At 32.8% G+C, this 12476-nt stretch overlaps 1 non-coding gene across 1 annotated transcript; it reads left to right on the top strand.

Moving 5' to 3' along the window:
* The first annotated feature begins 9366 nt into the window (after nucleotides 1-9366).
* On the top strand, nucleotides 9367-9454 carry Trnay-gua. The gene is given in 2 exon segments: nucleotides 9367-9403; nucleotides 9419-9454. It is a non-coding gene; the product is annotated as a tRNA-Tyr (tRNA).
* Nucleotides 9455-12476: the final 3022 nt, after the last annotated feature.

Below are 12476 nucleotides of genomic sequence, written 5' to 3' on the forward strand. Positions count from 1 at the left end.
AGCTGTCCAAGCGGCTAACAAACAATAGAGATACATTACAAAGAACTGGAACGTACCTCGAATCCATTAATTGTAATCCAAGCCTAAGGAAAGTAGTACCTATATTCAAGTAAGTATTCACTTTTATGGTAACAATGTATAATAAGCAGAACAGAAGCTCTTAGCTGAAAAATCTGTTTCAATCAGCTTTTATTATTTGATTTATATAATTTCAATATTTTAATTGGTTAATTTATCTATTCACATAAAATCAAGTATACAATTTAAATTACGTAAAATAATTTGAACTTGGTACCAAGTGTAGTAAATGAAACAAAAAAAATATTGGTGATATTAGGAGACCCGTACCTACCTTGAAACTTGGGGCAACCAGTCTTCCGCTCTGCACAATTAAAATGTGTTAAAACTCAGATATAACATTGAGATACAATAGACTTAGATACTAATGATAACAGTAGTTAAGGAAAATTAGCAATTTTTGTAATTGCTGTGTACGGAATAATTTAAAATAATTAAATTTAAGCGCTACAAATATATGATTTTTTTTTTATTAACTGATTTTAATGTGTATATAAAAGAATCTTGTTTCTAACAAAGTTTTTGAGTAAAAATTTAAACAATACGTAATTATAGAACAAATGTGTAAAAAACGGTAATACCATTGACGACAGACTATATATATTATAATCACTCCGTTTTTTGTTACGACTAACAAAAATCTATTGTTTCAATGAAGTTGATGCGATAACGCGGGTTCGTTACGCGTGAACGTATGATAAATAATTATGCAGATAATCTTCTATTAGCCCCATGCCATAGCTGCCGGAGAAATAACGTTGTAATGGAATATTTCAGCTTGTACCATCTTCTAGAAATAAAACTATTAAATTAAAAATTAAAACATAAACCAACCCAATGATTCTATATTCATGCCGAAAACGCCTCACATCTTTTTGGAATAGAGCATATTTTTTTACAATATACGTACATATTACATTATGTAGCGATAGTTACTCATAGTAAGGAATATCTGCCAATCCGTATTGGAGCAGCGTGGTGGAGTAAGCTCTGATCCTTCTCCTACACGGGGAAAGAGGCATATGCAAAGCAGTGGGATGTTATAGGCTGAAGTGTAAGATTTCCTTTCGGGTAACAAAAATATACTATGGGTATGCAATTATAAACCGTTATAATTAATGGTTAAGGTTAAGTCTTAAGGAATATTCGTTTTTCTGTTTGTCTTTGTGTTTTTTTTTTTTATGTCACTAGGTCGGCAAACAAGCGTACGGCTCACCTGATGGTAAGCGATTACCGTAGCTTATAGACGCCTGCAACACCAGAAGCATCGCAAGCGCGTTGCCGACCCAATCCCCAATCCCCTCAAGAGCTCTGGTCACCTTACTCACCCAACAGGAACACAATACTGCTTGAAAACAGTATTATTTAGCTGTGATCTTCTGTAAGGTCGAGGTACTACCCCAGTCGGGCTGCTCCATATTTTGAGCAGGAAATTCCTGCTGTGCCCTACCTCAGTTAAACAATTAACAACAACAGTGTTACAATTGATTAGATCAAAATCTACTGGAATTCACTTGAGTTAAAACCATATAATTGTGTTTGCTCGCAAACGAAAAAACCCGATTTCAATTACATCGAAAAGTAATACAACGTAATTAGACGAAAAAAAATACCAAACGCACTAGTCGTCATTACGATTTTAGAGGGTTTCCCTCAATTTCTCAGGAATTCTATCATCAGATCCTGGTTTCCTTACCACACTTGGGATATCTCCTTTGCAACAAAAAAAGAATTTTAAAATCGGTTCATAAACAACGAAGTTATCCGCGAACATACATAATATATATATATATATACGGTCGAATTGAGTAACCTCCTCCTTTTTTTAAGTCGGTTCAAAACTCTCAGACCCACATGTAAGTAAGGTTAACGAATAATTTCGGATATATGGGACAGATCTAAAAGTGTTTATAAGTTATGGGTCACAACTCAGCTCAAAAATAAGTCTTAATCAAAACGAATTAAATATTTTTGGATTAGAGTATTGAAAAACCTCGTGCTTTACTATCTTTCAGTTAATTCGTCACATAACTTTTATACGTTTGCAGATTAAATTTTATTATATCGCATAATAAAGCTTAGAAAGTAAAAAAATAAGGAGCATGAAACGTGTTTTATGGTCGTTATATAGGTATTCGTTTTAAGGAATATATTTAAAATAAATATTTCCTTTCCACAAGTCCAACATATATTTGCTTAGTTCTTAAAACGTTTTAATTCTTACTTTAGTTTTCGTAAAGGGCCGTAAGGATTCGACATCAATTACATGATTAACATTATAGGTAATTAATTTTTAGAAATGGTTTCTATGCAAATTAGTTTCGTTGTGTTAGTATGTTACGTCTGGGTGTGCCAGTAATATATTTCACCAGCAATGGCAAACGTTGAATAAATTTTCAATGCTTTAAAAACACGTAAATTGCATTTTGTCAAATTCAGCAACAGCTGCTAAAATTTAACACAGAATCGGGTAGATTTTTCTAAGTTAAAACTGCTGCGCAAGAGTCTTTTTCCATTATCTTTTTCTTGTATCGGAATTCAGAATTCTCTAGAACCATAAAAGATCTTTTGTTTGACGTAAATATTACAGATATATCAATCTGCGCATCTTAATTACCTTTTCAGTAACTTATGTCGAATATCAGATTAAGTGCAGTTAATATTGATCTTCCATAAGGTCGAGGTAATGGGGTGTTCAGTGGAAAACACGCGATCTATCAATTTTCAAGGTCAAAGCATTGCATGTCCTAAAGCAGGAATCCCTACCACCACAAGGCTAGATTGACCATTATGATAGAGCAGCTATCTATCTGTTATTTAACTGCATATTAATATTTAGTCTATATATTGTCATTTCATGCAGAGTAGATAATTATAAAAATTAATAAATCCATCTATAGAGTCATGTGTCGCAAGTGTGAGCTAACTGCTTTTTAGCAAGCTTTGATACGCCATAAAATCGAAAATTATGACTAATGTGAAACATAATGAGCCTAATCAGTTAGTGTATTTATTATTCAACTGAATAATAAGCTTAACAACCTTCGTCTATGGCACAAATCTTTGAAAAATAATAGTAACAGGAGTAATTGCGCACCTTACGCCAAACTAAGTGTGCGTATTACTGGAGGTAAGTGTACACATTTTAAAATTGAATTAATTATGAATCTAAGTAGGAAGGTGCGTTTTTGTAAGGGGTTTCAGTAGCAATGATAGATTGTGTAACGTAGCCTTTGGAAATAGTTGAATAGTCGACAATGGTACTTGTCAGAAGATGCAGAATATGTTGGGGGCGATACATCGGGTGGAATGATCATTGTTACGTCAGTAATTAATTCCAATAATGAAATGTCAATCTCTTTGGTTAAGCTAGTTGATACGAACACTCAACGTTACTCGTGGTTCAATATATGTAGACGCTGTAAAAGATACTGCAAAGGAGACTTTATCCCAGGGTTTTTGATATGTAGACCTATACCAGTCGGCTGTAGCCTATAACACAAGCATTAAGTTGCTTACCAAAGGAACAGACCGTGTGCGTATACTATAAGATATTTAATTATTTAAGGTCGTAGTGTTAGAAGTTTAATTCACGTAGCGTAATAAATAAAGTTTATTGATTATATCGTATTTCTGGATGATAGCTTTGCTTGAGCAAGATAATGCGATGTATTTTGTTATGTGAAAAATATATATATAATGCCGCGGCTTTGTCTTGGTATTTACTTTCAACATTTTTTATATTATATTCCTACACTTACACTCTTCAGAATAATAGATATGTCTATGTTGAAGAAATTAGTAGTAACGTACCCAACAACACTGCGGAAATAGAACAAACACGGATAGAATAAACCATGACAATCCCAGGATCAATACGGTACACGTAATACGCCATACTTGAGTATGGAGGGTTCGTTGCGAACAAATCGATGAATGACATAAATAATATTTTATATAGGTACAAGCGATGGGTAGGTATTACTTTTATTAACTTTTATTTATTACATATTAAGATACTTTTGCGAGTAAGTTTTCTTGGGTCGAAAAAGCATTAATGTGGGCAGATACACTTTCGTTGTTTACAAAGTTAAGTTACAAAGTAAGTTACATACATAAAACTTGTACCGAATATTATTGCTTACAATGGAAGATACATATCTCAAGAAAAGGTCAAAGGAAAATCCTTAGTGATTTTTTTATATATTTATTTATTTATTACTTCTTGCATACATATAATAAAACACTTTTACGTACTAAAAAAAAAGAAGAAAAAAAAAAAACAACAGAACAGAAATAAAATTAAACAAAAAGTAGTTACAATGACAGCATGCAAAGGCGGTCTTATTGCTTTAAGCAATCTCTTCCAGACAACCCCAGGTAAAAGAAGATTATTAGTAACAAAGTGCGGGATTATTTCTAGTAATCAAACAAAAATTACAAACAAAAAACTTCGAAAATTAAAATGTTCCTGACTAGACAACAATAATGGATACTTCAGTATAACAAGATATACAAAGTTCTTTTTATTCAAATGCTGTGACATTATTAATTGACAATTATTTTGCGAATTTTTGTTTTTAATTTATCAAGACCTAATTATAAATAAAAAATAGTTGAGGCCTACATAATAATGGCAAATAAAGGTCAAGTTCGTGGGGTGCAAGCGGTAGCGACAGCTCACGGTCCGCCGGATACCGCAAGGCCGTTGAACATCAAAGCCTTCGATCCCTGTAAATTTTATACTCTAGCGAACAACCAGGGCTAAGCCTTCATTTGTAACAAAAACATAACTATAAACAAGGTATACATACATTAAGTTATAATTGAACCGACTTAAGATTTTACTTTTATTAAAAAAAAATCCCATTCGTCTTTTGTTGAATTAAAGTAACAATAATAGAATTATTATTATAATAGTAAATTGAGCTAGTTATAATTGTTATTAATATCTGTTTTGCAATACAATTTATATGTTATTGTCTAATCTAACGATGACTTTGAAGAGGTTTAACTACTACTACTACTACCTTTTGCAAATGTCAAAAGAAAGAAAATCTATAAGAAAAATTTGTGTCTGTCTGTCTGTTCACGAACTGATTTTCTACTAGTTTTACAAATAAATAAAGTTATGCATGAGAAAGGTTTGTGTAAAAGTGTTGAAAATTTTGAAATAAATGTCAATAATTGTGTTTGCAGGCAAACGAAAAAACCAACTTCAATTATATCGATAAGTAATACAACGTAGGTAGACGAAAAATTAGTCAAGTAAGAAAAAGTTGTAATCAGATCTCGATGAAATTTAAATGTGACCACATGATTAATATCGGCTTTCGATTAAATTAAAAATTATCAAAATCGGTACACCTAGTAAAAAGTTATGCGGATTTTCGAGTTTCCCTCGATTTCTCTGGGATCCCATTATCAGATCCTTTCCAACAAAATAAGAATTATCAAAATCGGTTCATAAACGAACGACGAAGTTATCTCCGAACATACATTATATATATATATATTACGGTCGAATTGAGTAACCTCCTCCTTTTTGGAAATCGGTTAAAAATATCGGAATAAATCAAGTCACCTGGCATCTCTCATCGCAAATCGCTACCTAATTCCTCCTATTCCTCGTTTATATGTCTGCTTAAAAGTCCGCGATGGCATTATCAATAATATGAATATTTTAAGGATTATTTTATTTTATTAAGGACGCGCTGAATGCGACCACCCTTTTCGTCTCGCTGTCACTAAGATTATTATGTGTATATATTACACGACTCGTGCAAAACCGAGACGAAGGGCTAGTAACATAAATATGATTTAAAAAAAAATCAAAACGTTTTACAAATACGACATATATTAGAGTTTAGAAACTCAACATAATCTTGAATGAGCTTATCCACTTCTAAACTAACGGCACTAATGTTAACTCATTATTGTGATTTTATTTATCATTATTATCTTAAATTATTACAGATAAAGTTTTATTTTTGTAAAATATAAAAAGTTGATTTTGATTTTTTAACATTGAGTGAATGAAACAGTATATTGTGTGAAAATTCAATAATTGCTTAAAAATTTCTTTTACTAATAAATTTTAAATGGCTACTCGTAAGTAGTAACTAGGTTTAATTTTTATCGATGACATAAAAAAAATGTCAAAGTCCCGTCTCTTCTTAATTCATATAATTTATACTTCATTCATTCTCAGCTTTTTTCCAATACATGTCATCCGAACACAAGAAGACTTATTACTGATAAAAATTTCCCTTCATTGATGTCGACTTTATTTAATTTATGGAATAAATAAATTCAATTTTAACGGCAATAAGCTTGTCTGTATGAATGACATTTAATTCGTTTTATGATTTATAAAATTGGTATACAAATTTCTAAAAAAAGTATAAACATAAATATCAATGTTTTTCTTTTAAACCGATACTTTTTTTACTGCACAAGGTAGATAATATTAAAGATAGGATATCTGTACAACTACTATACATCTATCTATATATATAAAAAAAGTTGGCGAAATGTAGATACCTATGTAAGCGTGTAACTTCCGAAGTACGGGAATAAATAGAATTTTTTTTTGTTCTTTATTGTCAGGACAAGGTTTGACAATATCCTTATACTCGTATTATTATTTGATTATGACACGAAATAATTAGATAAGAAATGATTAATTTTACAGAATATTCACCCTTTTCCGATGAAAAGGCCATTTACGGGGTGTACCAAGCCCTGAACTACCTGATAGCGATCGTTACGCGTAATCTATAATATATATAAAAGCGAAAGGTCACTCACTCATCACGAAATCTCCGAAACTATTACACCTACAAACTTGAAATTTGGCAGGTAGGTTCCTTATAAGACGTAGGCATCCGCTAAGAACGAATTTTACGAAACTCGACCCCTAAGGGGGTAAAACGGGGGTTGGAAGTTTGTATGAAAGTCCTATGTTTTTGAAGTAAGAGACTTGAAATTTAAAATGTAAGCTCTATAGATGGTGAAAAGGTGCCCAAATAATGTATCTTTAGAAATTAACTCCCTTTTGGGGTTAAAACGGGGGATGGTAGGCTGACTCACTCATCGCGAAATCTCCGAAACTATAATAGCTACAAACTTGAAATATGGCAAGAAGGCTCCTTATAGAGCGTAGACATCTGCTAAGAACGGATTTTACAAAATTCGACCCTTAAAGGGGTTAAACGGAGGTTGAAAGTTTGTGTGAAAGTCCCATGTTTTTGAAGTAAGAGACTTGAAATTTAAAATGTATGCCTTATAGATGATGAGAAGGTGTTCAAATAATGTGTCTTTACAAATCAAATCCCTTTTGGGGTTAAAACGGGGGATGGTAGGTTAACTCACTCATCACGAAATCTCCGAAACTATAACAGATACAAACTTCAAATTTGGCAGGTAGGTTCCTTATGGGGCGTAAACATCCGTTAAGAACTGATTTTACGAAAACCGACTCCTAAGGGGATGTTTTTGAAGTAAGAGACTTGAAATTTAAAATATATGCTTTATAGATGGTGAGAAGGTGTCCAAATAATGCATCGTAATCTATATATATAAAAGAGAAAGGTCACTGACTCACTCATCACGAGAACTCAAAAACCGCTGGATGGTCTATCCATCCAGGTTGGACAAAGATACAGTTTGGCAGGGATGTAGATTATAGTTAGCAGACGTCCGCTAAGAACGGATTTTACGATATTCCATCGCTAAGGGGGTTTAATTGGGGTTGATAGTTTGTATGAAACATATACAGCCTGAAAATAAAACCAAAAATGTGGTGTATAGAGAGGTTTTATAAAAATAACTATTAAATTATACTAAATTGTGCCTTTTAAAAAGTTACTCAGTTTGATAAGCATTTCAAGTGACTGGAATAAAAAAATAATTTGCGTTAAACATCTTAATAGTAATACATATCTTCATAACCACGAGGACGTAATCGCGGGCAACAGTTAGTGTATTATAAACAAAGTCCCCAAAAGTGTATGTGATCGATTCGCTCAAAATTTACTGAACGGATTTTTATGCGGTTTCACCATTGTACAGGGCTCCACCATTGGCAAGAGGAAGGTTTACGGAACGGCTAAGCCGATTTTGATTAGAGTTTCACTGGAAGTTTGCCGGCAAAACTTTGTGACACACTAATTTCAACGCGGGCGAAGCCGCGGGCACAGCTAGTAAGGAATATATCAGCCAACTCGCAGTGGAACAGCGTGGTTATTATTAAGCTCCTATCCTTCATGTAGACAGTGGCCTATGACCAGTAGTTTGATGTTACAGACTAAATCGAAAAATACGATACGATTCACTAAATAAAAAAATAGACTAAATCAATCAAATACATATTACTGTATTATCTAAACATGTGTACAAATAAATAAAATTGGAGTGTCTATTTGTAATATTAATATAACCGCTTTTTACTAAATGCATACGGTTATACATGGTACATATACTAAAACGACATTTTTACAATTTTTGTCTGTTTGTCTGTCTGCCTGCTTGTTTCGGCTAATTTCTGAAACGGCTGGATCAATTTTTATAGGACTTTCACTATATAGCAGATATAGTAGATAGCTGATTGTAGTTAGAAGCTGAAACTGTAGTTAGGAGTAACTTAGGCTACTTTCATTTTAGAAATTTATTTATTTTATAACTCTGCGAAGTGAACGATAATTTTTGTGTTAAATCCCAGGCGGACGAAGTCGCGGGCACAGCTAATTTGATTTAAAAAACGTGTTAAAATTATTTTGATGCGATCGTACCTACTGCTATTTCATCAGATTGCTGAGGGATTTTATCCTAACAACCTCTGACCGAGGATCAAACGACTTAACTTTCAAAGTATTATTTTCACAAGATTAAAAATTAAATATCAAAAATAATTTTAAATCCTAAATTAAATTTTGGCAAATTAGCTTTTAAAAGTCTCTGTCTTTATGAAAGACGTAAAGTGGCAGTCTGATGTTTTTGTTAGCCGACTAAAAAAGAAGAGGTTCAATTTTCGTCTTAATCTGTTGTTTTATATATAATGTTAAGCAATTTAGAAATTACTTTTTTCGTTTAAAATTTAGTCGTATTTAATCAAGTCAGCTGACCGTGTGTGTACCTCTCCCGAAAATGGAAGATATTTTACACAAAAATTCGCTTTCATCCATAATTTCCGTCTAAACATCAATTTGCCCATGATTTTATCTGATTTCAGTTTGCATAATTCTACGCTAATGGTATATAAAAAGATATTTCAATTAAGTTTATGCACCTTCGATAGCTCAGTTGGTAGAGCGGTGGACTGTAGTAGTTTGACGTTGATATCCATAGGTCGCTGGTTCAAATCCGGCTCGAAGGATATTTTTTTATAAAACTCATTAAATTACTTTTACCACTAGGTACGGTGTATTCATATTTATATCATTTTCATCTGTTACAAAACTGTGAAACCGGGATTTTTTCACACAATAGCCCAACACTTTACGACCGAGCCATAAATGCAGTGAACATTTTATACAACAGCGGGCGTATATTCTGCACACAATGATTCGAAACCAACTCTAGACCAGCTTCCCACGAGGACTATTCATGGTAAGAAAAAACAATGTAATCCTATTTCAACGGTGTGAAAACGCGAAGTAGAAATACTTTTATTTGTTTTAAAGTAAAAACTATTTTTAAATTAAAATAAAACTAATTACGTTGCTTACGCTTATATATTAATTATTTAGATTTTGTTCCGAAGTTACGTAACGTTTGTGGTTTTTTTATAATTAGACACGTTTTTTCTTATAAACTTATATTTTGATATTTCATTTTAAATTTACTTACCAACTTACATAGTTCGTAACACGTAAACGCAACGTCTTGTAACGTATTATTGTGATACAACCGTGTAGTTATCGTCGATTAATATATTGTAATGTGGATAATATTACACTATTTCTAACCAATAATTCTGTCTTCATCAGTTCAGATAATAACTTTCTTTATAAAACCTTTACGACTATAAAAGTACATACAGAGGACCGCAGAACCTCTTCATTTTTTAAGGACGGTAAAAATGGATTTCTTAGAATAATCTCTTGAAAGGTTAATAAAACTTCATTAAATAGTTAAAGATCGAATGTTGAGTACATTGTTCCAAAACTCGAAAAAATATTAAGTAAATGATCTTATACAACCGAATGTCTACATCCACTTATGTAAAAATTCAAATTTTCTAATTAAAAATTACAAGATTGATTTTGATTATGGTTTGGCTAGGTATATAAATAATAAATATATAATGAACATTTTTTTAGGCTTTAAATATATAAAAAAAACACAATATAAAATATCGATGGAGTCACAAAATAAATACTTTACGAAGTTGACCACGTCAGCTAGTTTTCAACAAAATCAGAGTACATAAATTCATACATACGCAATACGGTTGTACTATACCAAAAAAGTTATCCTACATATTCTTAAAAATAATAATAATAATAATAATAATAATTTACTCTTTATAGTAATTTGTACACATAAAAAGAAGTTTACAATTTATTACACAATTCACAAAAAGAATTGTACAACAGGCGGTCTTATCGCTAAACAGCGATCTGTTTCAGACAACCAGCGTAGGGGAGATAATGTGAAAAAAGGGGGTACAGACTTAAAATAAAAGAAAACAGGAAGAAAATCAAATATACACACATACATACATGCATACACACATACTACAAACAATATTAACTATACTAAAAAATTACAGAACGTATTACATAAAAATATATAAATACACTACACATATAAATACATAATATAAATATATACACATGTATTTACACATTATATTATATATAACTAAAAACCTATTATTAAGGAACAGTAGTAAAACAAATCTAATATACAAAATTCTCGTGTCGCGGTGTTTGTAGTTAAACTCCTCCGAAACGGCTTGACTGATTCTCATGAAATTTTGTGTGCATATTGGGTAGGTCTGGGAATCGAACAACATTTATTTTTCATCCCCCTAAATGTTAAGGGTAGTCCACGCCTAATATATTTTTTTTTAATTTTTAGATAAATTATTTATTTTTTATTTTATTATGATTTGGCGTTGAAAAATACATACAACCCTAAATTTTGACCCTTCTACAACCAATCCCTATTTTTAAATAGCGTTTAGCGGCAATACAGCGTTTGCCGAGTCAGCTAGTAAGTGTATACAAATATATTATACAAATAGCAGTGACTAATGACGAAGTGGATGACAGTAATTTCAAAGTCTTAAGTAGTGTTTCTTAATCTTCTTTTTGAAAGATTCCAGTGATGTTGCACGTCTAATGTGTAATGGTAAAGTATTCCATAACCGTGCAGCCTCAATGCAGAAAGACTTGCTGTAGAAGGCAGTAGTGATTACCGGTCTTCAAAGTGAGATTTTCACTAGAACAAAGTGATCTATTGTGTGAGTCATAGAGAAATTCAAAGCGTTCTTTCAAATAAGATGGAAGGATTGGATTAAATAATATAGAATATAGGAGAGACAGCACATGAGTATTCCTGCGCAGACGTATAGGCAGCCACTTGAGTTTCGCACGGAACTCAGAGACGTGGTCATACTTGCGGAGACCAAATATGAACCGAATACAGAAGTAAAAAACTGAAAAACTACCCCAAGGAGGCAGTTTTTATAAAAACTTGCATACATGTTTGTTGTAATGAAACTTTTTTTAATACATTTTCAACTTCAAACATTCTCGTCGGTTTCGCATACTCCCGCTTCCTTACTTTATTCCGTAATATAAGCTGTCTAGAATATTCTAGATTGAAGATTCGCCGCACTTTGTATCACCATATAATTTAGTCTTTAAGAAACGGTATCTGGCGAGCTGTATGAAAGAAATATAGGGAGAGCTGAGAGTAACGCATAGACTATATAATAGTACTTATACTAACATAACTGTGCCGATAGGCAGTGGCGAGAGCGCAGAAGCGAGCTTAACTCGCGATCGGGGCACAATACCTTTTTAGCCCCTCTCCCCATTCGAAAATCATATATCTCCAGCATTTTTTTTTGTGTTTGGACCATTTGGCGCCCCTATGTGAGTATCGCCCGGGGCATGATGTCCCCCCCGCCTGCTACGCCACTATCGATAGGGATATTAATGTCACAACAACACCCTCGGTAACGACAGGGCTGACGAGCTAGCAAGAAAGGGGTCAAGTATGGCGGCCATAGGAGCCGAACCGATTATACCGTTACCTTCTTGCTGGCTCAAAGGCCAAATTCGACAACGCATGAAACGCAAACACATCACACTATGGTCCGAAGTTGAGGACTGTAGGCAAGCCAAGTTGGCACTGCCAGTAATTGATGCCAAATTGGCAAGAAT

The sequence above is a fragment of the Melitaea cinxia genome, chromosome 5 (genome assembly GCF_905220565.1).
Source record: "Melitaea cinxia chromosome 5, ilMelCinx1.1, whole genome shotgun sequence".
Classification (NCBI taxonomy): Eukaryota; Metazoa; Arthropoda; class Insecta; order Lepidoptera; family Nymphalidae; genus Melitaea; species Melitaea cinxia.